We start from the raw sequence: 20,360 nt of genomic DNA on the forward strand, positions 1-20,360 counted from the left end.
TTCGTATTTTGGTTTTGGCAAAACCACTCTCGCGTGTTTTGGATTTGGATCTGTATTTTTTAGAAAAATAGCTAAAATATGCTAAAATCAAATAATTTTGCTCTTTTTTTTGTTCTAGCATCATTATTAACCTCAATAGCACTAATTGCCAGTCATTTTCAGTCAATTTTGACCAACTAACAGTTCACAATATAATTCGGAGAAGGACTGCAGCGACCTGGCTGAATGCTAAGCGACAGAGCAACGACATAAACACACGGCAGTTCATAGCACATCTATAAAACATTGCCACACATCAGTGGCAGAAAAGAAAAGAGGTACAAGATGGAATTGTCCTTGGGACCTTCCACCCTTATAATGGATCTTAATAAGGACATGCACACTTTAACAAACCAAGCACTTCAGCGATAAGGAATGACACTTTTGTGGCTGAAGTGCTGGGTTTGTTTGGAACCCCACAAAACAAGGTAACAATGGGCTTTAGGCAGCTAAGGTAACAGTGCTGTCAATGAACTCTACAGTGGCAAGATGTTGTTGTCATCATCATCAGCCTCATCCTCACCCTTATCAGTGTGTACATAATCCTAATACAATATTAATTCAACCCGGCAGGAAACCATCATTACAGAAGTCTCTGTAACATAAATGTCAAAAACAAAAATGTAAAAAAAAAGCTTTTACCTTTTCTCTTTCATCCATCTGGGGGACACTGCTTAACCATGGGAGGTTGAGTAGGAAGGGGAGGAGTCTGGCACCTAAAGAGTTAACTTTCTTCCTGCTGACAGCATATCCCTCCCACCAATTACCCACATACCTCAGTTTGAATTGGGTGCCCTAGAAGAAGGGCTGTGCATCAGAAGAGCTCCTCAGTGAATGCTGTTCACTCCTAATAGGTTTTTTCTTTCTTTTCAAAGTTTGTTTTGTTGATAGCAGCGAGCGGCTCTGTTTGCAACAGAGCTGACTCGTGGGAGAAGCGCCTGCTAGCGTGGGCGGCCCCGCAGACAGAGGACGGAAGGCGCTTCTCAAACAGCGGGAAGCAGTCGACAAGAGACTCTCCCTGCTGATAGCAGGATGGGCGCTGCCATTAGGCAGAAAGCGCCATTACTGCTGCCGTTCCCCGGGAGCCAGCTGGAGTGTACCAAGTCCCCTCCTCCTATGGGAGGATAGGGGGAGCTTGAAGGATGGCGCGCTAGTGATAGCGCTGTGCGGGGAACACATTCTAACAGGATTTCCCCTAAATACAGAAAGGGCAGATCACTGTTAATGAAAAACACAGAAGGAGATTCCAGTGGTAGGGGAATGTGTTTGAGGAACACCTCTTCCCCCCCCTGCTGAGTGAGCACGTGGAAGATCCCTTTTGGCGCCAAAGTTCAAAAGGAGGACAGATGCAGCAGTCATTTGGAGAGAAGTGCACTGTTGACACCACGCTAAGTATCACTTTGTTTCTTCTGTGTATGCATGTGTATTATAAGACAATGAGTTGTTGAGAGAACTGTGTTTAAGGAAAACTATAAAGCTCTCCAAACCTGTCTTATTTAATCAGAAATACTATGATATGTTAAATAACCTAGTCTGTATTTTCTGATAAAGGTTGTGGAAGTGTTTGGGCGTACCAAACATATTGTCTGTTCCAAATGTAATGCTAAATGGGCCCAGGTGTTCTGTGCTAATTGCAGTCATTACTGAAAAATCTGCTGCAGCCTTTCAGCTTGGCTAATTATACCTTATACTCTCTATATAGAGGAAAAGGAACAGAAATACTATCTTTTGACTGGTTTATAGATGAATATGTACCTGTATTTTGCTGTGTGGTAGCAAAATGTGAGAAAGATAAAGCAACAGGATTTTCACCTAAGTAGAAAGGGGAAATCGCTGTTAGCAGAGACACAGAAGGAGATTCCAGTGGTAGGGGAATGTGTTGAGGAGCACCTATTCCCCTCCCCCGTTGAGTGAGCACGTGGAAGATCCCTTTTTGGCCAAAGTTCAAAAGGAGGACAGATGCAGCAGTCATTTGGAGAGAAGTGCATTGCTGACACATATCTTCCCCGCTAAGTATCACTTGGTTTCTTCTGTGTGTATGTGTGCATATGTATACATGTTTATTAACTAAGACTATGATGTGTTGAGAGAACTGTTGTTTAAAGAAAACTAGAAAGTTCTCCAAACCTGTCTTATGTAGTCAGAAATACTATGATATGTCAAATAACAATCTGTATTTTCTGATAATTTCTGGAGAAATGTTTGTGTATATGAGACGTGATTCAGTTTTCTTTTTCTTATGATGGCAGATAAATGTAAAACAGCACGTACCAAACATATTGTCCCTTCAAAATGTAATGTTAAATTAACAGGTGAACGGCTGGATCGGGGGGGGGGGGGCTCTGTGCTGCTTGCACTGTGGCTCCTGTGAAACTGCAGCCTAAAGACAGGTCCATTCGGATGGCAGAACCCCCCGAATGGGTGGCTACCCTGTCACACGGGGTTGATACCCTTGTTAAACTGTTATCGAAACCTGTAGAGATCCCATCTACATCAGTGGCTTCTCAGGGTATAACAGGAGGAATGACAGAGGAGTCATTTTCCCCAGGGGTCGGATTAAATCCCTCCCCAGCCCTCCTAGGGGGATCCCAGATAGGAGAGGTGGGTTGGTCAGCAGTGGCTAAAGGCCTGGACCGACTTAACCAACTCCTGGAGAATCCCAGACATAAACGTAGTATTAAAAGACGTAGACCAGCTAAGGCGCTGTGGTCAGTGTCTGACTCTGAGAGTTCCTCAGAGGAGGAAGGGGAATGGGTGGACGATTCAGACTTGTCCATAATAGAGTCAGAAGGAAACTATAGACACCAGGGTATGTACGATTTGGTTAAAGCAGTTCGTCAGACCCTGGGATTTGTTGAAGTGGAGGAGACACAGTCCTTGGACCGCTCTCTTGGAAATATCCAGATAAAAGGTTCTCTATGCCAAAGAAGTTTGGCTTGTTATAACCTCTCCAAGAGGAGGATATGACCCGTTGGGAACAAGTGGCGAAGGTGGATGTGCCTGTGGCGAGATTGGTTCGCCAGACCACACTACCTGTACCTGGGTCAGCGGCCTTACAGGATGCGACCGACCGTAAATTAGAATCCCTGCTGAAGTTGGTCTTCTTGGCCACCGGTACTAGCCTCAGACCAGCATTATCTGCTACCTGGGTAGCTAGGGCTATGGAAGTCTGGGCAGGGCAGTTAGAGTCCGCTCTGCAGGATTCAGATCTTCAACCTCTGGCCATGCAGCTGAAGGAAGCAGCAGGCTACGTATATGAAACAGCTCACAATTCGGCCTCCATGTCATCGTCTATTTCGGCTACAGCTATAGTAGCTAGAAGGGCGTTATGGTTAAGGACTTGGAATGCGGATTCAGAGTCAAAAAAGGCGTTCGAATCCATCCCGTATACGGGTGGGAAGCTATTTGGTCCAGAGTTGGACTCCTGGATTTTACAGGCTTCAGGAGGTAAGAAGACGTCCTTGCCTGTAGATGCTCCAAAACCTAGGGCTAAGCCTAGGTTTAGCTCTTTCAGACAGCCTTTTTACGGGGGCGGGTCTGGCAGAGGCCAGACTACCAGTTCAGGGGCCGTTGGAACCAGGAGACAGTCCCGTAGAGGAAGGTCATCCTTTGCCCCTGCAGCAGGAAAGGCCCCTTCTGCTAAGCTGCCGGATAGACCAGCAGCATGACTACCACCCGCCTCTGGTCACAGAGGGTGGGGTGGGAGGACGACTGCTTGGGTTCCTCGGCGGACGGGTAGGTCCAGGATATCATGATAGAATCATGGGGCCAGTTCGTCTCAAGTTTTCATTAACTGTATTCCTCACTGTCCTTAGTCAAGACAGAGAGAGATCATGGCTGCCGATTGGCTTCGTTTAAACAAAGCTATACAGGTTTGGAGGTACCAGAGAAGGAAAGGGTTTTAATCAAACCCAATTGTGGTGCAGAAGCCAGAAAGGTCGTTCAGTCTGGGGTTGAACCTCTGGAGTGTTATAGGGTCACAGGGAATCCCTTGTCTAAGAATGAGTTTCTTGGGACTAGTAAGGGACTTAGCACGCAGCAGAATGTTTCCTCCACAGGACAGTTTAAGGTCCCTGATGGAGTGGATAGGCAGGGTCCTGTCAGGCAAGAAGCTGTCAGTACCCAGGTCTTTGGAGCTGCTAAGAAAGATGGATCCACCCCAGATGTCTTTGGTGGGACATTCGGAGGAAGCAGGCAGGGGCCTTCTTTTGTTGGAAGTACCAGCGGAGGAAGAAAGTCCTCAGCGGACGGTTGTTGGAGGACAACCGAACAAAAGGCAGGGAAGTCCCAGAGTTCTGCACAAGATCAAGAGATCTACTGACAGTGCAGTGGACGTCCTAACAATGCCAGTCTTTCTGGTAACTCCAGTAAGGCTACGGAGCCATCTACTGACCCTGGGACCGTTCTTGCATCTAAATCTGAACCGGCTGAATTTGATGACAGAGCCTTCGAATCCAGTCTGTGGAAAGCGAGAGGGTTCTCGGGGGGTGTGGTAGGCACCCTCCTAGTGCCAGGAAGCCAGTTTCGGCCAGGATCTGCCACGACATCTGGCATGTACATATAAAATGGTGTAAGAAGAGGGCTTACAATTCTAGATCCTTGGGTCTGGCTAGATTTCTGCCTTCTTACAGTGTGGTTTAGAGGCGGAGCTTAAACTAGGAATCTTAAAGGTTCAGGTATCAGCTTTGTCAGTGTACTTCCACAATAAAAATGAGGACAGAGCAGTTTAAGGACTATTCCGTCCTTTCTCCCTAAGGTGGTCTCAGGTTCCATATTAATCAGGAAATAGTTGTTCCAGTGTTCAGAGAGGAGCCTCAGTCTCCTGGAACGTGAACAAATAAATGTTGGACGTAGTGAGGGCATTACGTATATGTGTTTAGAGATCTGCAAAGATACGTAAGACAGATTCTCTATTTGTATTATTTGACTTTTCTAAGCGGGGATGGCCAGCATCTAAGCAAACTATTGCCAGATGGCTTACCCTGACTATCAGGGAGGCTTATGTTCGTATTTATCTCCCTGTGCCGAAGCATATTGTTGCCCATTCTACCCGTTTGGGGTGTCTTGGGTGGCACGGAATGGAGCCACGGTAGACCAGCTATGCAGGGCAGCCACCTGGTCCTCGGTCCATACCTTTACGAAATTCTACCAATTTAATGTATTGCGTCTGGGGATGCCTCCTTTGGCCGTAGTGTTCTACGTGCAAGGAGATCAGAGCGGTCCCACCCTTCAGAGGGATTGCTTTAGTAAGTCCCCATGGTTAAGCAGTGTCCCCCAGATGGATGAAAGAGAAAACAGGATTTTATGCGGTCCCCCCCTTTTTCGTTGTTTTTCTTTTCTCTCCACTCCCCCCTCTGTTGAGGGGTGTATCTTGGTTGATTGGCCTCTTGTCCTAGGGCTTTGGTAATCAAACTGAGGTATGTGGGGAATTGGTGGGAGGGATATGCTGTCAGCAGGAAGAAAGTTAACTCTTTAGGTGCCAGACTCCTCCCCTCGCTACTCAACCCCCATGGTTAAGCAGTGTCCCCCAGATGGACTCAGAGAAAGAGATTTATCGTAAGTATAAATCCTGTTTTTAAAGAAAAAACACATCTTTTAGAACGGTGAAACTTTACTGTATAAAAACATAAAATTGTCAATATTCCAATATTAATAAGCATTCCAGTATCAGCTAGCTTCCTTCTCTCAGCTAGATCCCAGCACGTACAATCTACATTGTCATCATCCTCACCCTCATCAGTGTGTACATCATCCTCACTCAATATTAATTAATCCCGGCTGGAATCCACCATTACAGAAGTCTCTATACTTTGATCTAAATGCATGTAAAGGCCTTCCTCGTCGAATTTGTAGTTCATTTTACGACAGAGCTGTCTCAATTTTTGGGCAATTCTTTTAGACCAGACCAAATGTCAAAATGTTCTGCTGAATCATCTGCATCATCCTTGGGTCTCTTAGAAAAGTTTAGGTTTTTCTTAGCAGCAGTAGCCTGAGAAACTGAAGGAGGGGACGCCGTTGTGTCAGGTATTAATTCAGCTATCAACTTGCTCACCAGGAGCTCATTGTATCTCTTGTGATCTAGGACAGTGAGAAATAAAGAGAAGACATAGCTCTTACACCTAGGATCAAGAATAGTCACCAAAATCTAGTGATACGATTTCCAGAAGTTGGTAACTCTTCGATCCTGGCAAAACAATTAAAGTACTTCATCTACAAGTTCTACATACTTAGCGTAATTTCTTTGTTTCATCTCCTCCTTCAGTTTCTCAATGTGCTTTTCGAAAAGTCTAATTAAGAGAATAACTTGATTCAAGCTAGCTGTGTCTGAACTCAATTCACAGGTGACTACTTCGATACGTTTCAGCACCTTGTACGACACAGAAAGTATTCTCATTTGCACTGGACTAAAATATATTCCCTCTCCTTTCCCAATATCATGGCTTGTGGAGTAAGCGTGGATGGCTTTTCGCTGTTCCTCCATCCTCACAAACATATAAAGTGTGGAATTCTGCCTTGTTACCACCTCTTGCTTCAGTTGGTGGCAGTGCAAAATAAATTGTTCTTGCAACTGCTGCAATTTCCTACATGCTGTTGCAGAATGCCGAAAATGTCCCAAAATTTTTTGGCCCACAGACAGCATCTCCTGCACGTCCCTGTCATTTTTCAAAAAGCTCTGAACCACCAAGTAGATTGTGTGAACAAAACAGGGAATGTGATGGATTTCACCCAGCTGATTTCTAGCCATTTGTAGTGTTTGTAAAGCCACACAGACAGCATCTTCCTCATCAATATTCTCACTAGTGATCGGAGTTAGTCCTGCATCCAAGTTGCTAAGGCTAGATGAATTCTCCCCTATTGAGGATTACTCTGAAGAATTCTTGAGCGTTAGACCCGCTGCTGCTGGGGCTGGATCTTCAACCCAGAAGTAGACCAAGAAGAAGACTACTAGTAGTTTACAACAATTGACTGTTAAACAATCCTTTGCAAGAGGAAGCAAGTCTGAAAGCTGTCACCCAGTTGAAAAACGGATCACAAATGCCATGGCGACTATGCTAGTATTAGATCTGCGTTCAATATTTACAACTAATGCAGCTGGTTTTAGACAGTTAATTGAGGTCCTTTGTCTCCGTTACCAAATTTAATCATGACACCATTTTACTAGAAAATCAATTCCTCACCTTTTACCAGAAGGTTCCATAAAATGTAATTATTGGGCTACAAAATGCCATTCTACCCACTGTACACTTAAACACAGATATGTGGACAATCGGAACTGTGCAAACTAAAGATGATATGACTATGACAACACACTAGGTTGGTGAATTGCCTTCAGCAGCAGGAAGAGCAGCATGTAACCAACAACATCAGATTATTCCGAGGCAGGCTACTCTGTATTATATTAGTGGCTTCACTAAGAGCCATAAGGCTGACAACCTGTTTGAAAAACTAAGGGATGTCATTGCAACATGGCTTATCCCGCTTGGACACTCCTAAGGATATGTCATTTGTGATAATGCCACTAATATTGTAAGAGCATTACAGTGGGGAGAACTCCATCACATACCCTGTATTGCTCACACAATCAACTTGGTGGTACCGAGCTTTTTAAAAAATAACAGTGACAAGCAGGAGATGCTGTCTGTGTCCAGAAATAATTTGGGTCATTGTCGGCATTCTGCAACAGCATGTAAGAGATTGCAGCTGCTGCAAGAAGATTAAAATTGGAGGGGGAATGTACAGCTCAGTGAAGAACACTTTCTGTGTTGTGCGAGGTGCTGAAACTAGTGATGGATAGTTCACAAATGATTAGTTCAAAATGAACTAATCTTCAAAGTGAACTAATTCATTTAGTTAACAGCTCCTGCAAAGATTAGTTCACCAGGAACTAAAAAAAGTAGGAGGAGTTAGAGATAAAGCAGAGCAGCTTCAGCAGCCTCACTCACTGTCTCATTCACACTGGCTCTTTTGTTTCTAACTGTAAAAGTAAAGTAGAAATCACAACACAGTCCATGAAATACAAATATAATTTAAAAAAACATCTGAAATTGCACTGACTAGCTAAAGCCTATGTGTGAGTGTCTGTATATTCATGATAATGACCTTTTTGTGATAAAATCACTGTCCTATTAGTATTAATTCTGGCTTTGGTATTGGGTCCTGAACTCCCCTCTCCCTACACTTCCTATCTTTGCTAAATATGCTACTGGGTTTGTAGGTTCTAATACAGCAGCACTGCTATCCAGCTCTCTCATATAAAACTCATGAATCAGTACCTCTAAACTACCAAAGCTGGCACTGCTGTGCTCAGACATTGTATGAGACTCTGTGGAGCTGGTCACTGAACTATGAGTCATGAGTCATTCTCCTGGCTCAGGAGTTCAATAGTTCATCTAGTTCTTTTCACTCTAATGACTCATATGACTCTGCTGACTTAAATGACTCTTCTGAATCATATGACTCTTCTAACTCATATGACTCTCTTAACTCATATGACTCTTCTAACTATTTATACTCTTGTGGCTCTTTTCACTCATCTGGCTCTTTTGAATCATTTAGATCATTTAGCTCATGAGTCACAGAATACATTTCCTTCCCTGTCAGCTCAATACACACTGCACTGCTGAGTGCTGCATGCTATATACTGTAGTTCTGTTTACTCCACCATATATACAGGGGAGATGTATTAAACCTTCAAGAGAGATAAAGTGGAAGCGTTGCCCATAGCAACCAATCATTTTCTGCCATTTTATAGACTCTGCTAGATAAATGACAGAAGCTGATTAGTCATAATTGCCAACTTTATGTTGGGTGCGTCTGGGAGTTCCTGGAGCGGGGTATGGGCATAGGGGGCGGGTTTTATGAATTGTGCCATTTTGGTCCCACCCCCAGTGACGTGATGCCTCTTTTGGGTCTTTTTACAGCGTGCATTTAGTTACATTAATGGTTGAAATTAGAAAAATAAGATTAGGTCAAAGGTAAGTTTTTTTTTATCTAATCACTGTATTTTAAAAGCAAAAAAGTGACACTTTATAATACTCAGAATTTGGGTATTTTTCATTTGCATATTATGAAAGTAAAAATAATAGTGAAAATGTAATTAACTTTGCAGAGCTCAACATGTCACTACTAGTTTTTGTATAAGTGATTGCCCTTTGTAAAATATTAAAAATGATCTAACATATTAAAATTATCCGATCATTTTAACAGGACTATAACTCATCTAATGAGGTAATAGTAGATATGCCTACAGTATGAGTAATAGATTAGATCTATGTCTCCAATCACTTCTCTCAGCAGTGTTCCAGAGCTAGTGATCTAACTGAACTAACTGAGCTAAATAAACTAAATGAGCCAAATGAACTACTGAATCAAATGAGCCAAATTAACTAATCTTTTGAACTAATCTTTTGTGTGAACTAGATCAGAATGAACTTCTCTCTAAAATGAACTAGATTTCCCATCACTACCTGAAATCACTCTAAGTAGTTACCTGTGAAGGGAGTTCAGACACTGTTAGCCTTAGTCAAGTGATTCCCCTAATTAGACTTTTGGAAAAGCAGCTAGAGAAATTGAAGGAGGAGATGAAACTATGCAATTCCGCTAACTATCTAGGACTTGTAGATCAAGTACTTTATTCACCTCGCCAGGATCCAAGAGTTAACAACATCTTGAAATCAGATCACTACATTTTGGCAACTGTGCATGATCCTAGGTTTAAGAGCTATGTCTTCTCTTTCTTTCCAGCTAACCCAGATCTCAACAGATACAATAAGCTCCTGGTCAGCAAGCTGACAGCTCAAGTGGTTCATCCTCCCTCAGTTTCTTTGGCCACTGCTGCTAGGAAAAAAATTAGCTTTCCCAAGACACCCAGTGGTGATTTAGATGAGTCAGCAAAACATTTTGACATTTGGTCTTGTGTAAATGAATTGGCCAAAAATCGTGACAGCTCTGTCGTAAAATTAACTACAAATTCTACGTGGAAGGCCATTACTGGCAATTACATCAAAGTACAGAGACTTCTGTAATGGTGGATTCCAGCGGGGATTAATTAGTATTTTGTGAGGATGATGTACACACTGATGAGGATGAGGATGATGACAGTGTAGATTGCAGGTGCTGGGATCTAGCTGAGAGAAGGGAGATAGCTGATGCTTGTATGCTTGGTAATATTTTGGGTAGAATGGCATGTTGGAAATGTTATGTTTTTCTACAGTAAACTTTTACCTTTATTAGAGAGGTGTTTTTTTCTTTATAAAAGTACAAGCTTTTTTTTTTACATTTTTGTTCACCTGACTTAAAACTACTATACACTTGAACATTGGCTTTAGCACATGACGTAGATGGATTAGTTTCATCATGATTGAGACTGGAGAGTGACAAGAACAATGTGACTGTAGAGTTACAAGAACACTGCTACCCTTGTTTCTGTGTGACCAACGGCACTGAGACTGGAGAGTAAGAAGAACAATGTTATTGAAAACTGGAGAGTGAAGAGAACAATGTGACTGGAGACTGGAGAGTGGCAAGGATACTGCCACCCCTCCTGTTTCTGTATGAGCTATGACACAGTAGAATGTCACTATAGACTTTTAAGAACACTGACATCCCTATTATTATTACAATATCTGTTTCAGCACTAAACATTGCCACCTCTCCTTTTTCTGTGTGAGCTATGGCACAGTAGAATGTGATTGGAGACTTTAAAGAACACTGACAGCTCTATTATGTCTAGATTGGCAACAACACTGGGACCTCTCCTGTTTCTGTGTTAGCTATAACTCAGTAGAATGTCACTGGAGACTTTTAAGAAAACTGCCACCGCTCCTCTTTCTGTTTTAGATATGGCGCTGCCCAATTGCACTAGCGACTGCCAAGAACCGTGCTACCGTTTCTGTGTCTCTCTCTGTCAAATGGCGCCGGATCACTGCGGAGGGCAGTACTTATAGAATCCAAAACTCGCCAGAACTGATGACACAGCGATGACATTTTGGTTTGTTTTTACATCCAGTGCATGCGAAAGTACCGAGCCAGCTCGGCTTGGTACTCGGATCGGCGAAGTTCGGGTGGGCTCGGTTCTCCGGGAACAGAGCCCAAGCATCTCTATGTAAAAGGTGTATTTACATATAAGTTCAGGTTTGCATGGGTTTTCAATTTCCCCTTCCTTCCTCAATCACGTGCAAAAGTGGATGCTTGCAACTCTGCATAGGTGTAGGTGCTTAGGCTTTTTTGTGGGTGTGCACCGAGTGTTTTTACACAATTAATGCTAAACAAACATGCGTATGTTCAAATCTGCATCAGGCCCTCAGTCACTTGCTACTGTCTTCTGCTCCACAGAATTGTAAAATGATTGACAGAAAGTCTTGAAACAAAAGCTTGTCAGGGCGAATTGCAAATTCACTGTTTTGAAGCATATTTGATATCAAGTGCAATGTATAAAATCTGTAGTGATTCGCAAAATTTGAGTCTGAATTCGGAGGAATCGGTGCCAATACAATTTCTGGATTTCATGGATCTCTAATTAATGTACAGTACTGTGCAAAAGTTTTAAGCAGGTGTAAAAAAAAATGCTGAAAAGTAAGATAGCTTCAAAAATAGAAGTTGTAATAGTTTATTTTTTTATCAATCATCAAAATGCAAAGTGAATGAACAGAAGATAAATCTAAATCAAATCAATATTGGTGTGACCAGCCTTTGCCTTCAATACAGCATCAATGCATCAATTCTTCTAGGTACTCTTGCACACAGTTTTTGAAGGAACTTGGCAGGCAGGTTGATCCAGACATCTTGGAGAACTAACCACAGATATTCTGTGGCTGTAGGCATGCTGATATCCTTCTGTCTCTTCATGTAATCCCAGACAGACTCGATGATGTTGAGATCAGGGCGCTCTGGGGGCCATCTTATCACTTCCAGGACTCCGTGTTCTTCTTTACAATGAAGATAGTTCTTAATGACATTGGCTGTATGTTTGGGGTCCTTGTCCTGCTGCAGAATCCATTTGGAGTCAATCAGACGCCTCCCCTGATGGTATTGAATGATGGATAGGTATCTGCCTGTATTTCTCACCATTAATCCTAACCAAATCCCCAACCCCATTTTCTGAAATGCAGCCACAAACTTGCCTCCACCATGCTTCACTGTTGCCTGCAGACATTCATTATTGTACCGGTCTTTGGTGGTCACAACAAATATTGATTTGAATTAGAATCCTCCTCTGTGTATTTACTTTGCAGTTTGTCAATTGACAAAAATAAACTATTAACACTTCTATTTTTTAAGGCATTCTTACTTTGTAGCATTTTTTCCATACCTGCCTAAAACTTTTGCACAGTATTATATATGTCTTCCTCATAGCTATATCTGAGTTTAACTGCTCACAACCAGTATACATAAAAAAGAGACAATTATAATATGTTTCCTATGTCAGCAATTCCAGACATGATATGGATTTTTGTTATAACTGTATAATGGAAGTGATAATGGAAGTATTGAAGCTAATAATGTGTAAAATGAGTAGCCCAGTTATCCAAATATGAATAAAGCAATTGTTCTTGTCTTGGAACTGTTACTGTGAATGGGGCACTGTACACTGATTGCAGACATTATTTTATTCATCTAGAATGACTACTTGACCTGTGATTCATTTGTCCCAGTGGTATATAAGACAGAGTTAAGGTGACCTTGAAAAATGTATTTACTTTATTTGTTAGCAAAACAAAACATACTAAACATCAGAGGAAGGACACAGTAAACATTTACAGATGGTATATTTAGTAGACACAAGGTACACAATTGTCTACTGAACTCCTACACTGGGGTCCTGTTGTGGGTGCCTGAGGGCAGGTGCTAATACATGCTGATAATTATGTCTGTTACCAGTACTAGCTAGTTTCTTCTGATTGGCTGATTGCTCATTCACCTCGGAAGTTGATAGGTGCTTTATTATTTGATCTTGCATATATTATATGATTAGTGACCAAACCTTAGAGAGATTTTTTTTTAACATAGGAAAGTTAGTTATACCTGTAGCTGAAAGTTTTTTTAAATTTATTCAAACCTAATAGCGAATGCGTATTTCGCTTGAAGTTAACCTGTCACAAATGCTATTGGTGAATAGCTGCTCGCATCTTGTGATTCGTCCAACTTTGCATATGTATGCAACTGAATTTTTTGTAAATTCAGTCTATATCTGCAATTATTAACACAAATGGGATCAAATTAAGCATTACTCCCTGAATGTGGAATATACAGTAGTGCATTAGTTAAATAAAGTGTTCTTAAGAGTGGCTATAAATTTGCTATACAGTAGCACACAGGGAATGTATGGAGTAGAGTTGTCAGACAGTTAATTGCAACAATTGTACAACATTTTTATTATTTTGCCCAGACGAGGCAATCTAGAAATACGATGCATATAGAAATGAAAAAGGTTCTCTCAATTAGCACAGTTATGTGCAGTATATCAATTGGATTAAGAATTTGTTCAATCTAGCCGGTAGAACTCTCCAACCTCTCCCCAGAGATGTCATTTGTTCATGAATAACCATTATTCAGTCATACATTCTCACTCCCAGTTCTCTGAACATTATTTTCAGGTGTCAGGGCAAGAAAGACAGAGGGGAAAAAAAGTAACGTGTTAAATAAGAAATCATATTTCTACTTAAACCTACCATGAGATGGAAGGAGCCTGAGGGTGATTGTCAAACAGGCCTGACTTCTAATATACAACCTGCATGCATAGAAGGATTGAACATGGAGTAAATGTCACTTCATTATGTCTACGGTCTGGTTTTAATGGGTTTTACAAGCTGCTGCATTTCAGCTTTTAGAATATTCTCCTTGATTTGATTTTGATGGTTGAGGCTCACATTCCTGAGACCAGTTGTATGGATCCTTACTTCCCTTTGATCTGTTTGTGTTCAGCTAGCTCAGTTTCTTCCCTTCAGCCCAAGAAAAGGTCTAACACTGAAATAACACTGCATATTTCAGCAGCTAATTGAATGTGACTTATGAAAGCAGCAGATGTTAATGAATAGGTACTTTCAAAATGGAATTGAAATAGAAAGAATTCATTTTTATCTGGCATTTAACAACGGTAAATATTGTTACTATATTCTTTGGATTTAAGGTGAAGTACATTTGTGGTTTAAAGGGAAATTTTCACAATAAATACCCTAACAAAAATGTGTTTCTAAATTTGCTTAAAAAAAAGGAAAAAGAAAAAAAGAAATGAGTTTGGATTCTTCTACTCCTAAAGCACCTACTGCTAGTTGGATTTCAGGGTTTACAAAGCAATTTTTAAAGGGCCTGGACTATCTCAAGAGATTAAAGGTGATTTTTATTCTTTACAGTTATTACTTCAGTTTCTGTAAACAGTGAGGCATTCTGGGATGGGAACTGTCAATCACATGACATATCATTTGACTCTTATACAATCATATGGCATACTCTTCAGCCTTAAGTACCCCACTTCTTTCCTATAGTAAAATGTCTCTTAGACAGATTTCTGTAACATACTGCAAATGTGTCTGAATTTCCGGATCCAATCACTTTAAGCATTGATTAATGATTTTTCTTTATCTACTGTCTGTTGAAGATGTGCTGATGGAAAATTCCCTGCATAGGAATTCACCTTTACCTTTTACATAGAAGGTAAAAGGTCAAGGTGAAAATCAAAAGCTTAAACATTGGAATTGATAGAAATGTATTTTTTATCCATTTAATAAGTAGTAAATCTATCTATCATCATCATCATCATTTATTTATTTATATAGCGCCACTAATTCCGCAGCGCTGTAAACTATCTATATTTCTGTTTACCTATCTATACACAGGTGATGGATCTCCATTCTTTATGAATAATGCTATGCTTGGCGGCTTACCGACAATGTGATGGATCATGCAGCATTAGACCCGTACACGCATATAATAATCTATGTTAGTGTTATACTTTCAGAGGGGTGTTACACTCAGTTGCTGGGCCCCATGGCAATGTTTGGGGAAGGGCCCAGCAACGCTACTCCATCTGCTCCAAAAGCCCCCACTCTGTTCTTCTGAGTATGAGTGGGGTACACTCAAGACCTGTTTGAGCTTTTAGTTCTCTACAAGCAGAGCAGAGGTCTCAGTAGTAAACCAGCATCAATGGGGCACCTTTACGCCAGCCACCAGAGCAGTCACATGGGCAGCTCCGGCTTTACTTCTGTCATTGATAAGTGCAAATAATTCTGGATAATATATCCCATACTTGCATTAAATGACATTTTTTGTGCTTTGACCATTCTGTGCATTATAAACATGCTAAATGAGTATTAAATGGCCATAAATATTTACATGGACATACATTCCATTTTTGTCTAATGTCAGCTTGGAAAAGTGCAAAAACACCACATCAGAAACCTGCCTAGTATTTAATTTTTTCCCCCCACATGTTTTTGTGCTTGTAAAATCAAATGCAATGATAAAAATTTAAAAACGACACTCCATTGGAAGTATAGAATGACTCCTGATTCCTGCCATCTCTTAAGCATATACAATAAAAAATAAAGAATCATCTGCGGCGAGAAAGAGGCTTTGTGCCCATCGCTAGTCAGGGAGTGCCCCTGTTAATGTGCCTTCTCCACAACCTGAATCTTATTGAGATGTCTTATTCCACAAAATGCAATCTAATTTATTCATGTGGGCAAGACTAATGAGTGTGTCCAACTGTCATTATAGCTCGGCACACCCCAATCTGCTCAGCTGCTCACATCAGAAAATACTAAACGTGGTACCTGCCGCATAGGCCACTATTCTGCCATTGCTATATGAACTGTGCTGTTACATTTTTATACACTGTGAAATTATGTTTAGGACATATGATCCTAAGATATTAATGCAGTGGCGTGGTACAGGACCTCATTGTTGTATAACTGAACTGAATGCAAAGTAAGTTCAGCAAAACCCACCCCCACAGTGCCAGAGAAATCCTTCCTGCCAGCACTCTAATGGTTTCTTCCTCCAGAGTTCACAAACAGGGACAATTTAAACTCTCTGTGTCAATTTCTATCACAGGCACTGATTGGACACTGGTTTAGCTCTACATAGTCAGTGCCTGTGTTAAAAACTGACACGCCGAACATCACTGTGATGACCGACTGCACATATTGCCGGGTATTATGGTACGGAATCTCTGCTCATTTTTCCTCTATGGGGTGCAAGGAAAAATGAGCAGTGATTCCACCCTGAACATCTCAACTGTGGGCTGTTCCGTAGACACAATGCACTGAATTAAATCTCCCCCAATCACTAAGACATTCCTAACCACCAAATGTAGCAAGTACAACAGCATAGGTCTCAATCGACGCTTTTGCAGGATGTACCATACATTTTAATGCATTTAGTGCTTTATGGTGTCAGTGTTTAAGAAGAAGTATTGTGTTCCTATTTGTGTCTGACAGCCTGCTGAGGTATACATGCATATGTTTGAATGCATGCGAACAATGGGCCTGAGTCATTAAGGAGAGCAAAGCAAAAAAAAAGAGTAACTTTGCACCTTTGCAAAACCATCTTGCATTGGAGGGGGAGGTAAATTTAAAATGTGGGGACAGATTTATAGTTGGGATACGACATGTCCTAGATCAACTTTAAACTTCAGTGTAAAAATAAAGCTATCAAGTATTTGTGTTCTACATAAAAATGTAGCCAGTATTTTCCTTAAAAGTAAAATAATAAACTAATTTACACACCTTGAATTGTAACATGGTTTGTCCAGGAAAAAAATGTACTCCTTTTTTCCTTACTCTCCCATGTAACTCAGGCCCAATGTGTCTCTTAATACACCTCTCAATCTATCCCTCTTTCTTAATTTGTTGGAAAATATGCAAAATAGTACTGCAAGTTCTGTACTTAAAATTAATGAGATACAAGTTGGTATCGTTTGCTGTATCTTTTGAATGCTTCAACAGTACAATATGTAACATTATGTGTTTCTACTCACAGAGGTATTCAGTCAATATAACAGTGCATTCCCACTTGGTAAAACCATTTTTGAGCATCTACATTTTTACCCATAATTATGAGTTGTGAGGATGAATTCTGATTAGTGGAATTGAATGCTCTTCACGTAGCAGTTTATCAATACTTCATGCTTGGTTCTCGAGGCCTCAGAAGTATTTCTTCATAGTGCACTTCACAACATAAAAGTTTTATATCTTTTATCTTTGATGCAGTGTGAGAGATAGCCTGCAGTTCTGTTTGCAGAGTGACTTATTTTATCTATACTGGAAGGGGTGACATTGTAATAATGGCACTTTCTTTGATCCACAAGAGCTTAGTGTTTGTGACTGGCAGAGGTCACTTTATCAGTGCAATCAACACAAGGTCACCTCTTGAGATTATAGCAAAAGATATTTCTACAGCTGCAAATAAAACAGGAACGTTTGTTATTACTAAGTACTGAGTAAAGATGAGCGCAATTTTCAAAACTGTTCTGCAGATTTGCCTCACTCTTCATCTGAATATCGAATTTTGCAAGTTTCTCGACAGTAATTTATAGTTAAAGTTTTACACAGAATTCCTTCTATCATATTTGTTCCTCCTGGAATTCAAAACACACCACAACTCTATAAAGTATAAATTATGCAAAATGTGGAATATTTAAATATAATGCAAACCTAATATTCTGCAGTATAGTGAGGCAGAAACAGACCTTGAACAATATAATACTGGAAATATGCATCTCACTGTTATGGCCACCAGTGCAGAATAAACTCATAGAACAGGTAGAAGAGGTCTTCACCTTTAGCAGCTGCCTTTCCCGTAGAGACTGGTTACACTCACAGGTCTTATACTCAGAGTAGTATGAGTTTATGCTAACACGGCAGTGCACAGGTACAGGAAGTAGCACACGGTGTAGCGGCAGGCCAGAGATCAGCGGACTGGACAGAGCACCAGAGAGGATGTTAGGTACAGGCAAAAGGGTCAAGGTCACAGGCACAGGTTCAGGATCCAGGGACAGGCGATAGGTCTGGGTCACTAGTAGAGGTTCAGAATCCGGGTACAGGCAATAGATCAGGGTCAGAAGCACAGGTTCAGAATCCAGGAACAGGCAAAGGTCATACACGGGTAATCAATCTCAGGTTTCAACACCAAACACAGGAACAATAGCAGGCAGCAGTACTGGAACAGGACGCTATAACCGGAAGTGAGGCTCAGTCCTCACTGCCTTAAATAGTACAAAGAGCCAATCAGAACAGAGCCCTACAAGCATCCACAGGAGTAGCCTAATTGATAGTAGTGCTGGTAGCCAATAGTAATGCAGAGCTCAGCTGCATAATAAATAGCCCAAACATAAGACTGCCTCCTAAAACACCTGAATAGCCATGATTGGCTATAACCTAACTAGCCCTGTGCACACGCACCCGCCTGTTAACCAGCTGGCCGAGCGCGGCAACAGGGAGCCTGGAGCGTCCCGATTTTTTGCCCAGGCAACCGGGACGCAGAAACCGGAAGTGACGTCCCGGTCGTCATAGCGATGACCGGGACGCCAGCAGGGGAGCCCAGAGAGTCGCGGCGGTGCCAGCGGCCGCCGCGACCACTAACACTCGCAAAACATCCTATTCAATTGCAAAATTCGATAAATGCAAAATTTCATCACAACTTGCCTTATCCCAGGCTCTGAGCATTTACTCACACTATGGGGCATATTCAATTGACGGCGGGATCACCGAAAATCCTGCGCTCAAAAAATAATACCGTTATTATGGTAATCCTGCGCTGGAAAACTGTTAATCCGGTAATTTACTCGCTGGATTTCAGCTCGCAGCTCAGGGAGCTGCGAGCTGAAATCCAGCGAGATATTACCGTAATAACGGTAATATTTTTTGAGCGCGGGATTTTCGGCGATCCCACCGTCAATTGAATATGCCCCTATGACTTGAATAACATAACATCTTCTTTTAAAAGTGAATTTACAATTCAGCATATAAATTCTTGCAAGGGATTTGTGGTGCAATATTGTGCAGAAGGCTCTCACCAGAACTACTCTGGTTTGTGATTGACTCAACATTAAATTCTCTGTTTGAAATTGAAACATATTTTAGAAATGTAGACACATTTGGGATCATGCAGAGTGAGAAATACATCAGTTTGTGTAGCGTGTCTTGCATGAGATTGATCTATGTATGCCCAGAAAATGGGCCCACGTAGGTGCGCCTATGCAGACTTGTGTGACTATGGCACTTACGCCCACCTGCATCTGGAGAGCCAAGACAGGGACGTGGCTGTTCTAATGTTGGCAGAGTATGGTAAAGGCGTGTTTATGCAAATGCAGACCTGCAGAAACACGCATAGACACATGTTAGGAGGTATATCTTTTCCACCTGCTATAAGTGCAAATACTCGATGGTGACTTGTTCTAAACAAGGAGCATATGCTGCTGATGTGATGTGTTTGGACTTGCATATGGTCAGAAATAAGTACGCTATTTTTCCATGCTTTTTTCTGAGTAAATTACTTCCATTTGGCAAGCAACTCTGCTTTATCCCCATTGTCCTTCTATCTTGGCATGAGTGGATGGTAATCACAGAGCATTTCATGGAGACCAGTGCGGAACTTAGAGAGTATGAGAGAGGGTATTCATATTTGAGTCTTATAGGTTATTTAGATAATCAGAAAAATGGGCAATTGAAGGTGCCACATTTGTGCAATACATTCACCACCATTTCATCCCAAACTGGTCCTACAAATGCAAAATGTTGGAATGCATTGGAGTAGAAGCCTCCTGCATCTGTCACACAAATATTTCACTATATTTGACTAACAGGTTTGTTGATATAGCATAAGAGAAAATTATATAGTGCCTAGGCAATACCCTTATTGATTCATGTATGTTACATTTCAAGACTATTTGACTAGCTTACCATTTTAGCTGAGGTCTACAGGGTCCAACATATAAGCTATTCCTGATATGCCACAAAATTAGTTTAGACTGCTTGCATTGTTGTAGAAACAAGGGTATCAATTCTACTTTGGGCCCTGCTCTCCTCTGCCAGATCCATTGAGTGCTGCATGGTATCTGTGGTCTAGATACTGCTTGGTATCTGTGGTCTGGAGTTAGCTTAATGAGCTCCTTGCTGTGTGACCACCAATGCTGCAAGGCATTTGAAGCCCCAGAACGCTCTGCATATTAGTCAGCATTCTACGGTTTCACATTTAAATACTGCTTAGATGGGAAGGGAACTCTGATGTTTCCTTGCTCTCTAAGTATGAAGTGCAGAGCAGATTGCAGCAGAGGGGCAGAAAATAAGAGGAAATGGGCAGCAAGCTCAGTAATGTAAGTGAGA

The 20,360-nt window shown here is 41.4% G+C and overlaps 1 protein-coding gene across 1 annotated transcript in view; it reads left to right on the plus strand.

The window, feature by feature from the left end:
• Positions 1 to 20,360, plus strand: part of GRIK3 (glutamate ionotropic receptor kainate type subunit 3) — a 496,181-nt gene that overhangs the window by 415,601 nt on the left and 60,220 nt on the right. The window lies entirely within an intron of this gene.

This window comes from Mixophyes fleayi, chromosome 2 (genome assembly GCF_038048845.1).
Source record: "Mixophyes fleayi isolate aMixFle1 chromosome 2, aMixFle1.hap1, whole genome shotgun sequence".
Lineage (NCBI taxonomy): Eukaryota > Metazoa > Chordata > Amphibia > Anura > Limnodynastidae > Mixophyes > Mixophyes fleayi.